The sequence below is a fragment of the Ictalurus furcatus genome, chromosome 8 (assembly GCF_023375685.1).
Source record: "Ictalurus furcatus strain D&B chromosome 8, Billie_1.0, whole genome shotgun sequence".
In the NCBI taxonomy this organism is placed as follows: Eukaryota; Metazoa; Chordata; class Actinopteri; order Siluriformes; family Ictaluridae; genus Ictalurus; species Ictalurus furcatus.
Window position 1 is genome coordinate 19,084,968 of NC_071262.1, and position 14,441 is coordinate 19,099,408.

A 14,441-nucleotide genomic window follows, 5' to 3' on the forward strand; every position below is an offset into this window, starting at 1 on the left:
TGCAATTCTTGCTTGCTGTGTCCAGGTTAAACAGCACAGGTGTGTATTATTCAACCTGTATGCAGTTTCATCCTTAACTTTGCTGTTCAATCATAATGCTAGCTCATTTTCTTTAAACATGTATCCCAGAATGGAAATATCGGCTACCTGAATGTGTATGAGAAACAAAATTCAGGACCAGTTTTAGGAATTTTAGAATTCCTGGCCAATATATTAGGCCTCAAAAATGGACATGATATTGATCAATAAAAAACTATAGTCATATATGTGTCAGGGTGCACAAGTCCAGTCCTTGAAGACTGGAGTCCAGCACAGTTTGGTGTTTTTTTACAGGTACAGACAGGAGTTTAGATGCAACAGCAGGTTTATTGATGCAAATACCAAAGCGGAAAAATCCAAAGAGCAAAGAAAGGGCTGAATTTGTAAACAGGCAACGGTTCAGATGAACCAACTATGGTCTAGACTACACGAAGCAAACTCAATACACTAAACAAACAGGGTCAAAAACAGAACAGTAAAGGCTTGGTACCATCACTGGTGATTACAGTAGCTAGAAGTGATACTTCGCAATGAGCTGAGGTTTATGCTGTGCATTTTATAGTGAACCAGTAATTGGGAACAGGGGACATGTGACAAATCAGGTGAGAAGTCTTGTAGTTTGATATTTGGCTGAAGATTCTGGGAAATAGGGTTACATTTACATTTATGGCATTTGTCAGATGCCCTTATCCAGAGCCACTTATAGAAAGTGCTTTGAAGCCTCTATCAATAAATACATCCTGATACTGGTTCACTAGGTCATGGACTACTCTCTTAGTACTCTTACCATTCAACCCTGTTGGGAGGTAGGATAATATGATACACACACAGACAACAAGACCAAAAAAACTAACGTGCTAATTTCATAGAATTCATTTTCAGTTCGTTTAAAGATTGAGCTGATGTGATCCACTCGTGCGCACTTACTGAACCTGCGAATTAGCTTATCTGAATCAGGTCTATGAACTTCACCAAACTGTGCTCCAGACTCTATTGAAAGTAATGAGCTTTCTGAGAATAAGAACTCTTTTTTAGATGTATTTCAGTATAGAGTCAAATGTAATTCTTTGAATTAGTCAAAACTGTGATGGAATAACATTTCCTGGTAGAGGACTTGGAACTGATTGAACCTGATAAATAAGGGACAGTATGCAGGACTAGATGCTATGATTCAGATTTCAGAATAAATATTTTCTTTCACTACATCTTGTCAATATCTGCTGCTCCTGACTGAAAGCCTTCACCTGATTCAAAAGGAAATGACTGAAGGCAGTATAGCCACTTCAGAATGTAAATAACATTCATGCTCTTTCTGTATGCTTCCTGGTGCTTTGATTGCTCCTCTTCCTCAAGGCTTTAGGGCTGGTTGATATGCAGGAGGGAACGAGTTGACCTTACTCTATGGTCCAAACAAGCCTCATCTGAGTCCCTGCCGCTGGTCAAAAGTGGTAACATGATGTCCTATGTATAGCCACAACGTAATCAGTAATAGTTAAGCATTAAAAGGTAACCGTGGTCGTCATTCAATCATATCTTGTACTTAGTAGTATATCTGGACATTTGTAAGCAAGAAATTTTATGTAGCTGGATCATCACAAACTGGAAATTAATTCTTAGAAAATTCAGAAGCCTTCAGCAGAGTGTTTCTGTCTCAGAAAGGGCTTCCAATTAGAACCCTTTTAGAATGCTTTTATGAACTCTTCATTATCCAATGAAACCTTAAAGAAGCTTTTTTCTTAGAGTGTAGGAGTGTTTTGCCACAGCACATTCAAAAACAAGAGCATGTTGACTAGAGCCCACTTCAGCGGTCACAGTGATGACAGTAGAAGCGACTGCATCATCATTATGGTGAGCACTGTCATCACTGTTCAACATATAAAAAGAGCTTGGATTAACCCTGACTTCAATTTTAGCTTGCTCTACACAAAAACATTACAAAACAAAACAAACAAACAAACACAAAAAAACCTTGTGAGGATGTTACCTAAGCAACAAAAACGGCTGTATATTATCAGAAAGCAAAAGTACTTCTGTTTGCTCTGCTTTGTGTTGGAAAAATAATGTGCTGATGTGGTTTTTGAGAAATTATTGCATGGTGAGAAATATAAAGGCACAACATTGCTTTTAATGGAGGAAAACATAAAAGCACCAAGAAACCATTTCACCTACCTAGGTTACTAAGCGTGTGCTCAGGGGTCCTGGCCATTTGACAACCATAGACTTGAAGGGAAATAGACCATTAGGCTGTCACATACAACGCCATACGTTGACTACAAGCCAATAACTGTAAAGTCACAGAATCTGTAATAAACTGGAAAATGTTTTTAGTGTGTGGGTTTGAATTTGTAACCAATTTGTGTTTTTAAGTGGAGCTAGATAAACAGATACCATAGACCCACACAAAAAGACAAGCCAGAAAACCTTTATTTTCCCTAATGAATTGGATTACAAAACGAACTCCAGACTAAAATGGGCTGAAGATGACTCAAAATGTGGTCACTGCTGGACATGGAGTTGGAGCTTGTTAAAAAGCTGGACTTTCTCAATTTGGTGGATGAGTTTGAGAGGTGAAGAGTAAGAAAGAAGACAGTCACCTAAGGTGAGACTGATTTTTTTGCTCATCTGAGAGTTTAGATCTGCACACACTCCTGCAGAACTTCATCCACATTTCCATAGACCAGAGAAAAAATCTGCTCTGTATTTGCACAGAAAGTCCTCTGGTCGATAGCGCTAACTTTCCAAAAGTGACACCAGAGTTCGCCGCTCTAATCATTTTGAGGTCTGATCCGAGTGAAGCAGCAGAATGTAATTATGGAGGAGCTTCGAGGCAGGTCTGCACCTGCTGCCATCTGCCCAGGAGAGAGATAATTACTGGACCTGCCCTTCAAGGGCGCTGGGTGCTTTAGAGATGAAGCATAGTGTTGCTGGTAGGGAGCGAGAATGGATGAGAGCTTTCCTCTACAGCGCCAGGTTTTTCCTGCTCAAGGCCTTCCATTGTCATTAATCCACTTCCACACCATTAATCATCATTAACGTTGTGCCGGACTGCTCTCACACTCCACCGTGTATGCGGATTACCCAGCCTGTCTGCCTCGCATGCTAAACTTAATTCTATCTTTCATACCGGTGTGATAATAAGACTCTGAGACAGAAGTGAATAAGGAATAGAGGAGAAATGAAGGATTAGTCTCTGCAGTGCAATTAATTATTGTGCTATAAAACATCTTCTGAAGTGTTATTCCAGATGTTAGGCTTTCTATATCTATACTGTGTGGGGCTGTGTTTATCTTTTACTGAAACTGTAATTTGCTACATTACTTATCTTATACTCACTACATGTACTACATGGGGTGGACAGAAATATCACATGAAAAAGGACCCTAACATTTTTAGTGAGTAAATCACAATTAGCTGCACAGTTGAGGTATATTAGATTGTTTGCCAACTAACAGCATTCATCGGCTATAAAAGACGTCTGATTATTAACACTTAGAGATGTGAGATTTCAAAACATGAGGCAACCAAAGAGGCTACACAGTGGGAGAATAAACTGCAGGTTTATCCAGCACAGAAACTGTAATACTTAATGTTTAAAATGGAACAGTCTTAAAAGTCAGAGTGGTGTATTTTAAACACAGACAAATGCCGTAGAGGAACAGTGAGTGGAAGCTCACTGACAGGCATAGACAGGATAGTTGCTATTTGTCCCAAAAGTACAGACACAAAAATAACCATGGAATTGAATATACACCTCTATGACCCAGTCTAAACAAAAAGAAAAACCTGTAGCTCCACAAAGCAAGAATTCATAGCAGGTCTAACATTCTGAAACCTCTCTGTATGAAAGGCCAATGTGTGAAGCTGCATAACCGCCAAATCACAGCATATACACATTATTGAACTGTTATTTGACACTATGGAACACAGACAAGTAAGTAGATACTCTACCATTATTCATCCATCAAAAAACTGGAAGATTTTCTTCTTAACCTTTTCTCCCAGTACACTGGTGTCGACTTATCGGACATTTTCAACCAGTATATGAAATAAAATGAATTATTTTATCACTGTAAGTCTGTTATAAGATTTGTCAGGACACGGTTGGGTTTCTGTGTGTAGAGTATTGTGACTCTGTGTTTAGTTTAGGGTGTGAGCCTCTTCCCGGGCAAACAGTTCACACCTCTCCACAATAACACTGGTACAGAGATAAAAACGGACAGCACAAGTAACGCTTTTTGGTATAAAACACCGTATACAACTGCCACAACAATACTCTATCATATACACCTAGTAGGCTAGACAAAAACCCTAAAAATTTTTAAAGACCTGACTACCCTGTCTATGTTCATATGACCCATTAACCACTACTGTGGAGTGTAATGTTACAAATAAATTCAATGCTGAACATGGACACACCCAAAACAGGCACACATTTCATTTTTGGTCTCTGGTAAAAAGCGTTCGAGTATGTTCCTGTATCCCACCACATACCTTTCAGGTGTTGTATGACAACATTGCATGAAAGATTAAAGCCTAAAGAAGCCAAGAGTGGCTGTACTACTGATCAGCTCCTTGATATTAATATAGTATTTAGATTATTTTGTCCACCTCCTGTATTTGCTCTATACGTTGTTGCATGTACAGCATATGGAGCCTCTGGATTGTCTTGTATGTTATACTTGATAGTTTGTTCCACTGTGTACGGTAATGCAGATGGGAATTCAATCTGAGTTGACCTCAAAATGTCTTCTTGATTACTGGATCCTTCATCCTTCAGGTCATAACCTGGAAATTGTTGAAAGGCTGCCATCTTTAAGGAAGTACCAATTCTTAAAATGCAATCAGAAGAATTAAGATATGAAGAGATGGGCAGCTTTTGGATCCAATATACACAGATGGTCAGGAGTGAAGTAACAGTATTTATAAATAGAAATATTTTAACAATAGCCAAATATATAATAATAATCACAATCTTGTTCATGAATAACATAAGCCAAGCTTAGCACACAGGTTATGTACAGTGCTGTGAAAAAGTATTTCTTCTGTTTTTTTGTGTATGTCTCATACTAAATAGTTTTAAATCTTCAAACAAAATACAACATAAAACAAAGGTAACCTGAGTAAACACACAATACAATTAAAAAAAAAAATTCAAGCAAAAAAAAAAAAAATCCAACACCATCACCAGTATGAAAAACTTAAAATCTGGTTGTGCCACCTTTAGCAGCAATAACTGCAAGCAAATCTTTCCGTCTCTTACTTACTTCTAGGACTTGGACTTACTCCTATGCTTTGGATCGTTGTCTTGCTGCATAATCCAGTTTCAGTTTATGGACTGAAGACTGCATATTCTCCTTTAGGATTTTCATGTTTCCCATAATTATTGCAAGTTGCCCAGGCCCTGAAGCAACAAAGCATCCCCACACCATCACACTTCCACCACCATGCTTGACCATAGGTGTCATGATCTCCCCTTTAGACAGAGCTGCAGCCTGCAGCACGCTTTGAGTGCTGGAGGGCGCATGCGTGCACGAGCCAGCAATGCTCTTCGAGTGTTGACAACTGTGACATTGTTTACTGTGGATACGTGCATTTGTTTTGTTTCTGTTCTGTCTCCTCCCTGTTCTGTCATTGGTTGTTGTTCGAGGGTGTGCCTTCAGTGTTTTCAGCTGTCAGCACTTAACGCTGATTATGTTTGTTATATATACCACGCGCCTCCCAGTACACAGCACGGAGTATTAGATTAGTTAATTAGATTAGATTAGATTAGTTAGTTAGTTAGTTAGTTAGTTAATTAATTAGTTCATAGTGCCCAGTGTAGATAAGCATAGCTCATCACCTAGCTCTCGCCTCTCGTTTGTTGTTTTCGCGATTCATGTTTCATGTTCTAAGTGTATGACCTTGTTTCTCGTTTCCTCGTTGTGATTTCCACTTAGCACAGTTTATGCCTGTTTGCCGATTGCCTGAACAATTGCCTGTCTTGACTACGTCTTTGGATTACGATTTGGATTTATCTGCACGTCACTCTTCAATAAAGCTCTTAAATGCAATTGCTTCCACCCCTGTTCCCATTTCGTGACAATATGTGTGATGTTCTTTTTGTGGAATTCTGTGTTTGGTTTACGCCAGATGTAACACGACCTCTGTCTTACAAACAGTTCCACATTCATCTCATCAGTCCACAGAACATTCTCCCAGAAGGTCTGAGAATCATCAAAGTGTGGTTTGGCAAAATTCAGAGAAGCCATAATGTTCTGAGTTAGCAGTGGTTTTCACTTCGACACTCTTCAATGGATATCATTTTTGCCCAGTGTCTTTCTTATAGTGCTGTGCTTTTTGAGGAATTTTGGAAGGTTGGACCCTTCTCGGAAGTTTCATTAGTCTGCATTTGGAGATAATGGCTCTCAATGTGGTTCTTTATAGTCCCATAGTCTTTGAAATGGCTTTGTAACCTTTCCGAGACTGATTTAAATCGCCTTTTCCCTCATCATTTCAGGAATTTATTTTGACATAATGTGTTACTGGATACGACCTTTTAACCAATTTCAAGCTGTTGAAAAAGTTCTATTTAAGTGTAGATTTGATTGAACAGGGTTTGCAGTAATCAGGCCTGGTTGTATCTAATCCAGCTTAACCCCACCATGAATGCAGTTTCATAGATTTGGGGAATTTGTAACTAGAGGGGGCAAATACATTTTCACACAGGCCCAGTTGGTATTGCATATCTTTTTTTATCATTTAAAAACTGTATTTTGTGTTTACGCAGGTTGCCTTTGTTTTATCTTAGATTTTATTTTAATTTCTGAAACAATTTAGTATGAGATAGACACAAAAACAGAAGAAATCAGGAAGAGGTAAATATTTTGTCACAGAACTGTAGCTAAAATCCTCCTATAATTTCAATGCAAGGACCCTTTCCTATAGGTTCAAGGCAAGGACCCTATTACATGACATTACAAATACAGCTCATAGATAACACACTCCGAATCAGTTTTAAACAGAAATACTGAAACAGTTTTAGTTTTAAATGAAGAAAATGTGAAGTTAGTGCTATCTGGTAACCACCTAAATCCATAATATAAAAGTGGAAGCCTTTAAAATAAAGGCCCTACATTTGTCAAAACCTTTAAGATAATGTTCAGATAAATTAGAATATTTCTCCAGACGTGTCTTTTAAACTGTGTTTGAGGTAAAATATTGAGAAATTCTGAGAAACACTGACACTCCCTTGAAATGGAAAAGTAACACACAGTTGTTCACTCAAGTTTTTTTCACGCTAAATTTAATAATAAAAAGAGGAGCAAAGATAAGCTGGAAAGCGATAAATGAAAAATAATGACATCTCTAAACTGCAGCCGTCTCTCAAAAGTAGAACACTGTCTTATGTTTGAGAGCCTTCAATCGATGGTTACTGTTTGAATTTCACAATAAAATCAAGACAGCTGTGGCTTTATTTGATCAGAAACTCCAGAAACAGCTAAGAATTGAATTTTTGACCTAAAGTCTTTGTATCACAAATGGACCACAGTGACATCTGATACGAAGCAATACTGATGCATACGACTGACAAATACGACTGACACATGCTGTACAAGTGAACCTCACAGCTCAAGATGTCTATGGGTATCTTCAAGTTTGAATTAACACTGTCTTAAGGCTGTTTAAATGCCCCTTTAACATGCTAACCTGCCTATGTACTGTATGTGTCTACAGCAAGAAAAGGTACAAATATTGCCTGTATCTTTCTTATAACTCACACCATCGAAGAGTAAAAAAGGTTTAACAGCATAATCTGCGGTGAGCTGCACTGTGTGGGCATGTTTTTATATAAACCAAATGTCTGCACAAGGATAGGAATATTTGCTTTTGAGTTTTGACCTTGTGCAGAAATTTGGCTGGTGCTCACGGAAAAAAAACTGCAGCTTTTATAGAAAAAAAAAGAAGATTCGGGGAAAACTGGAATGACAATAATAGCCTATAAGTCTGAAATGTAAGACCATACAAATTCAAATTTCAGACAACTCAAAACTTATTAAGCCCTTTAACTCATATAAATGTACTTTTTCAAATGAAAGCCCTATTTGGGCTGGGTTATTTGTACATGTGGAGGTGGGGTAATGTAATTTTTACTGGTGTATCTCTGTGAAAGTTTCACGTGATTGTAAATCATTATGAAGTAACAGTGTATAATTTATGTAGTAGGACTCTGTAAGTCATTTTCCATATTGACTAGACTTGTCTTGAAATTTTGTGCTTGGTCTTGTCTCAGTCTTGGGCATTGGTTTTGCTAAATATGGTCTTGATTGAGAGTTTGTAAATATAAAATTGGTGTTGTGTTTTCTTTTTGCATGCGCAAAGTTCGACAAGAATTAATTCCTCATTCTAGAAAACATAGCCTAATCATTGGCAAAAATGCATGAATGAAGCCAACAATTTGAAGTTGAAGTAAAGGCTTGGTCTAGAAAAAGTTTTGATGGTCGTTGGTCTCAATCTTTACTCTTTCTTGCCTTTATTTGGACTCAATCATGACTCAATCTCAGCTAGCCCTGGTCTTGGACTTGTCTTGGATTTGACAATAGCGTGACTACAGCCCTAGTATAGAAATATACTTCATATACTTACTAGAACAGCCATTATAAGAAAACACCTGATATTCTAACAGGTCAATGGGTTCCCATATTGCATCCAATATTATTAAGCAAAATAAGGGTTACTTTAACACAATCACTTTGATACCATGAGAGTTGATCTGATAATCAAGCCGGCTACTAAGTGACTAACAGCTGGGTAGAGTATGCAGTGTGGATATGCTAGACAAAGGGATGATCAACATCCTGGGCTGGATGGTTGGTCTTGGTTCAGTCCCTTATTTGTCTTGGTTCAAGCCCTTATTTGTAAAATATTCTAATTTGGTCTATAAAACCTCCTGACTTGAACACTGGCATTTGGGACACACCCATAGCAAATGTAACATCTAGTGCAACCCAAGTCATAATTAAGGACAGTCCACAACAGTATATTTGTGAGAAAACTGTAAAAAGCTAAAATAGACAATTATTTTGTTCAGCAACAGCTAAATATAACAGCAGCAGTGTGATATAAACCAGGATTTAGGCCACTATGAGGGAAGGGTCACATCTGAAATTTAAACCTGATTCATGTACAGTGAAATTGATGGTGACATATTTTTTTAAAGCAAAATGTTTCAGGCCTGTGTTCAATATGGATGAAACAAAGTCCGTTGCTTAAAATTACAACAGAAATTGGAAAAAGAATCGCTTCGAGGCATGTAAATGGGCCATGTCTAAAAATACATGCCTCCCTGCTCTGTTGTCTGACTAATCCGTGCCAATTGATGAATCACAATGTAATATTTCAGCTTTAATACAGCTTTGGCTCGGAGTGTTGCTTCTGTAATCTTCCAGACAAAATAGAAATTTTACAAAATGTAGTTTCTGTAATATTACACATGAATTATTTGATAGAAAAACAATCATGACTCTGAGGTTTTGGTCCTGCCCTTTAGTTTCAGGTGATTTTGTAATGCTTTCTAAACTAAATAGTTTTAGATCTTCAGATGAAATACAACATAAAACAAAGGCAAGCTGAGTAAGCACACAATACAGTTTTTACTTTAACATTGTTTTATGGAAGCAAAAAAAGTTATCCAACACCTATCACCCATGTGAAAAACTAATTGCCCCCTTAAGCTTAAAATCTGGTTGTGCCACCTTTAGCAGCAATAACTGCAACCAAATGCTTCTGATAATTGGAGATCAGTCTTTCACAGCGTTGTGGTGGAATTCTGGTCCACTCTTCTTTGCAGAACTGCTTTAGTTCAGTCACACTGGAGGGTTTTCAAGCATGAACTGCTTGTTTAAGGTTCTACCACAGCATCTCATTTGGTTTTTAGGACTTTGAGTAGGCCACTCCATAACTTTTAATTTGGCTTTTTTTGAGCCATTCAGAGGTGGATTTACTCCCGTGCTTTGGATCATTGTCTTGCTGCATAATCCAGTTGCGCTTGAATTTCAATTTACAGACTGAAGACTGGACATTCTCCTTTAGAATTTTCTGGTAGAGAGCAGAATTCATGTTTCCCTCAATTATTGCAAGCAGCGAAGCATCCCCACACCATTACACTTCCACCACCATGCTTTGAGGATCATCACGCTTTGTTTTGGCAAAATTCAGACGAGCATTAATGTTCGTCTGGGTTAGCAGTGGTTTTTGCCTCGATATTCTTCCATTCTGCATTTTTGCCCAGTCTCTTTCTGATCGTGGAATCATGAACAGTGACCTTTATTGACGCAAGAGAGGCCTGTAGGTCCTTTGATGTTGTCCTTGGCTCTTTTGTGACTTCCTGGATGAGCAGTTGCTGTGCTCTTGGAGGAATTTTGAAAGGTCGGCCACTTCTGGGAAGATTCACTACTGAGTTTTTCCATTTGGAGATAATGGCTCTCACTGTGGTTCTTTGGAGTCCCAGAGCCTTTGAAATAGCTTTGTAACCCTTCCCAGACTGATGTATTTCAATCAACAACAACAACATCATTTCTGGAATTTCTTTCAACCTTGGCATAGTGTGCTACTGGGTAAGACCCTTTAACCAACTTTATGCTGTTGAAAAAGTTCTATTTAAGTGTTGATTTGATTGAACAGGGGTTGCCGTAATCAGGCCTGGTTGCGTCTAGTCCAGCTGAACCTCATTATGAATGCAGTTTCATAGATTTGGAGACTTGAGGAATTAGTAACTACAAATAAATTTTTACACAGGCCCAGTTGGTATTGGATAACTTTTTTTGCTTCAATAAATAACTTGATCCTTTAAAAACTGTGTTTACTCAGGTTGCCTTTGGAGTATGTTATATTTTGTTTGAAGATCTAAAACTATTTAGCATGAGATATACACAAAAACAGAAGAAATAAGGATACTTTTTCACAGCACTGTAGATACATGTTTAATTAAAATGTAATTTCAGTGTGAACTACAGGAATCACATGGTCTCTGATGGTGACTTTAAATGAAAAGATGGTGATGTTGTTGCACTTCATCAGGCTGTGTGTCAAGAAACAAGATACACAGTGATTTGTATGAAAAAAAAATGAAAGTGTGTGCTGTTATAGTAAAATAATCAGCAACACAGGGATGTGATATGGCCCGAATTTGAATTTTTTTATATAGGTGACATTTATAGTAAAATTTAATGTTGAGGAACGTCTGCAAAACATCAGTTACTAAATGTTAGTTCCTGTTCCCATTTATTGCAGCCAAAGACCGTTATCCCCTCACCAGCTTCCCGTTTGTCTTTAATGAAACCGGAACGAGTCCTCTGTCCTAAAGATTTGCTGTTACCTAAAATCTACTGGCCGCTACATAACACTGACACTGGAGACTCCTTCTATAAATGTTAAATAAATGTCTCACCATATTAATGATCACTTTCCTTTGTTAAATAACAGCACATTTTATAAATAAATAAAATTTGTTTATTAATATCCTTAGATTAGGTGGAGTATCCACCATACAAGTCCTTGTGAATGAACTGTTACTATAGAAACAATAACGTATTAGAACAAGCGCATTAATTAAAACTGTGATTTGCCTAGTTCCTGAGCTGCTGCTATACAAAATTAATCAACATCTTTTGGAGAACTCAGTGGTGCTGTGGTATAAATAAAGCATCTTGAATCTTGAATCTTAAGCCAGCAGGAATAGAGGTGAAAGTGTAGAAAGAAGTGTGGAGTGTGAAGATGGAGCAGCTGCATGACACATATGAAGTGCTTTAAATGAAGTGCTTTAAATGTCACGAGTAGCAGCTTATACTCATGTCAATAAATAACAATATGTTTTATTTATATAGCACCATTCACAAACTCAAGTTACTTCACAAGCAATCATTAAAAGATAAACAGAATAAAAAATAATAGCTTAATGACATGAAATGCATAAATGCATAAAGCAAATGATGTGTAAAAATACAAAAAGAAAAAAGCTGAACTAAAAGATAGTCTTGTATGTGTGAGAGAATGCAACCTGCATATAACTGACCTCAACTGGATCATAAGTTATTTATGCTAGTAAATTAACACTATTCATATAATAGTTATCTAAACGTTATATAATATTGTGTCCTATGTATATATAGTGTAAATTGAAGTTTTATATAGGTCTGTCATGAAAAAGCCCATGTAATCATCTTGGAAGTCCATGTTCTTTTGATTGACTTGACACATTGCTGTTTTTTCCCCCCAATCAACCCCCAGTGAAGACAGTATAGAGATGAAGCGATACAACCCACACTGGGTACATTTCTGTGAGACTTTTGAAAAGTGTCCATCATTTTGTGCTTGTCAGAATAATTAAGAAATCTCTGGAGATGTGTGCAAAGACAGCTAAACACATGGGGGAGTCAAAGGTGTTTGCAAACACAAGAGGCAGCATCTGCTCATGCAGTTCCAGTGATGTGGAATCAGATGTGACTGAAATCATCAGACAGAACCTTGAGTTTGTCCTAAGCAGTTGGTATTTGTTAGTTGGGTATGAATTATGGGTGTAATATCACTGGGTAGCACCTGCAAAGGATCAAACTACATACATCCTAATGTAAAGTTAGTGATTATGAACACACTTTTATATGGTGTTCAAAGAAAAGTGTAGTATCATAGACTAGCCCAACACTGAGCACACTAACACAGAGTATAGCAATAAGACATCTAATCTCAACACGTCACAGACACCTGATCAGATAAGTTGTCTACATGGCACTGGCTTCTGCAATGATGCAAAGCTTTAAAATTTTGGAAACTGGGCCATAATTAGGCAAAGCCAACTGCTGGTCTGTGTAAAACTGTTATAATTGGTTCATAATTGTGTGTGGAATTTTTATGAGAACCATTTGTTATGTATTTATTAAATAAGATTTATACCACAGCATTGTTGAATTCTCAAGTCTGATTGGTCAGTATGTGTTGATTAATTTTCTATAACAGCAGCATTCTAATATGGATGCTCCAAAATAAATAAAAAATAAAAGTATGGTTTTAACCATAGTTTAATGGTTAAAGTGTCCAGTGTCAGCACTTTGTAACAATCCAAGGTAAAGCTGTAATTTTTTTTTTTTTTTTTTACAGAAACAGAACTTCATCAGGATGGAGGAAGTTGAGATTTAAAGTTTCAAATTTAGATTCAAATTAAAATTTTATTGGTCACACACAACGATACTCAGTACGATGTGCAGAGAAATGCTTTTTTTGACTGTTCGTGACATATAATAGAATTTATATAAATCAGAATTTACTTGCATACAGGTATAAAAAATATTAAAAATATAAGGGATATAAAAGATAGTTGGCAGCAACAGTATGACTATATTTGGCATAAAGTGCAGATGTATGCAGTTGTTTGTGCAATATAATGCTGTGCAACATCAGGCTAAGGTAGTTGTAGTGAAATTGGCAGCATCAGGCTGAGGTAGTTGTGAAATTGGCACTTTCTTACTGTTTCTACAGTTTCAGTCTTAATATCATCAAGACAAAGGAAATAATGATGTTTATAGCTGCTATAATGTAAGTAATAACACGAAATAACTTGTTTCAGAGAAAAAAAGTATTTTCTGCTTATAAATATTATAAATAGTTAACATAAATGTTATTAAAAAAAAGGTTAGTTATAAATAATGTATTACCATGTCACACAGTAAATGTGCGACCTTTTGCACAAAATATTACTTCAAAGTAGAAGTTTAAATGTGTTTTTATATCAGAAATGTCAGATGGAACCATAAAATTCTAGGGTCTAAAAATATTTATTAAATGTTCTCCTGTGGTTTCAGCATCTGCCGGCAACAAATTGTTTTGTCGGAAATTATTTAGAAGACATTTATATAAGATGTGAAAGGTCAAGAAACAGCACAAAATTGAAGCAAAGTAAGAAAAATACACAGAGAACAAGAGAATGGAAGATTTCGGTTAAGAAGCCTACTTAGCAGATGTGTGGATACACAATTAATTTACTGATGTTAAATTTGTTCATGAAGAGACAATTTAGTCATCTATCAAAATGTAACTCAGTGTGAGTTTAACTCAGCTGATTTTAGTGGAAAGTCTGTTGGCCACAATAATTAGCACAAAGGTGTTTTATTTCCTCCGCAGGGTACATGAGGAAAAAAGCGGAAGAGCGAAATAGCAGCCAAGTTAATGATGTGTCTGAACACAAGGAGTGAAGGAAGGTGAAGCATCCCAAACAATCTCTCTCTGTGTGTGTTGCATTGGTGCCAAGTTTCTGGCCTTTAATTCAGGAACTATTGTAGAGACCATTCTTCAGAGACTCCAGAACAAATACAGAGGGCGTGAGAGCTTTGCTAAGGAAGTCTGTGCAGTTCACCTCAGGCAAGTAAAATATA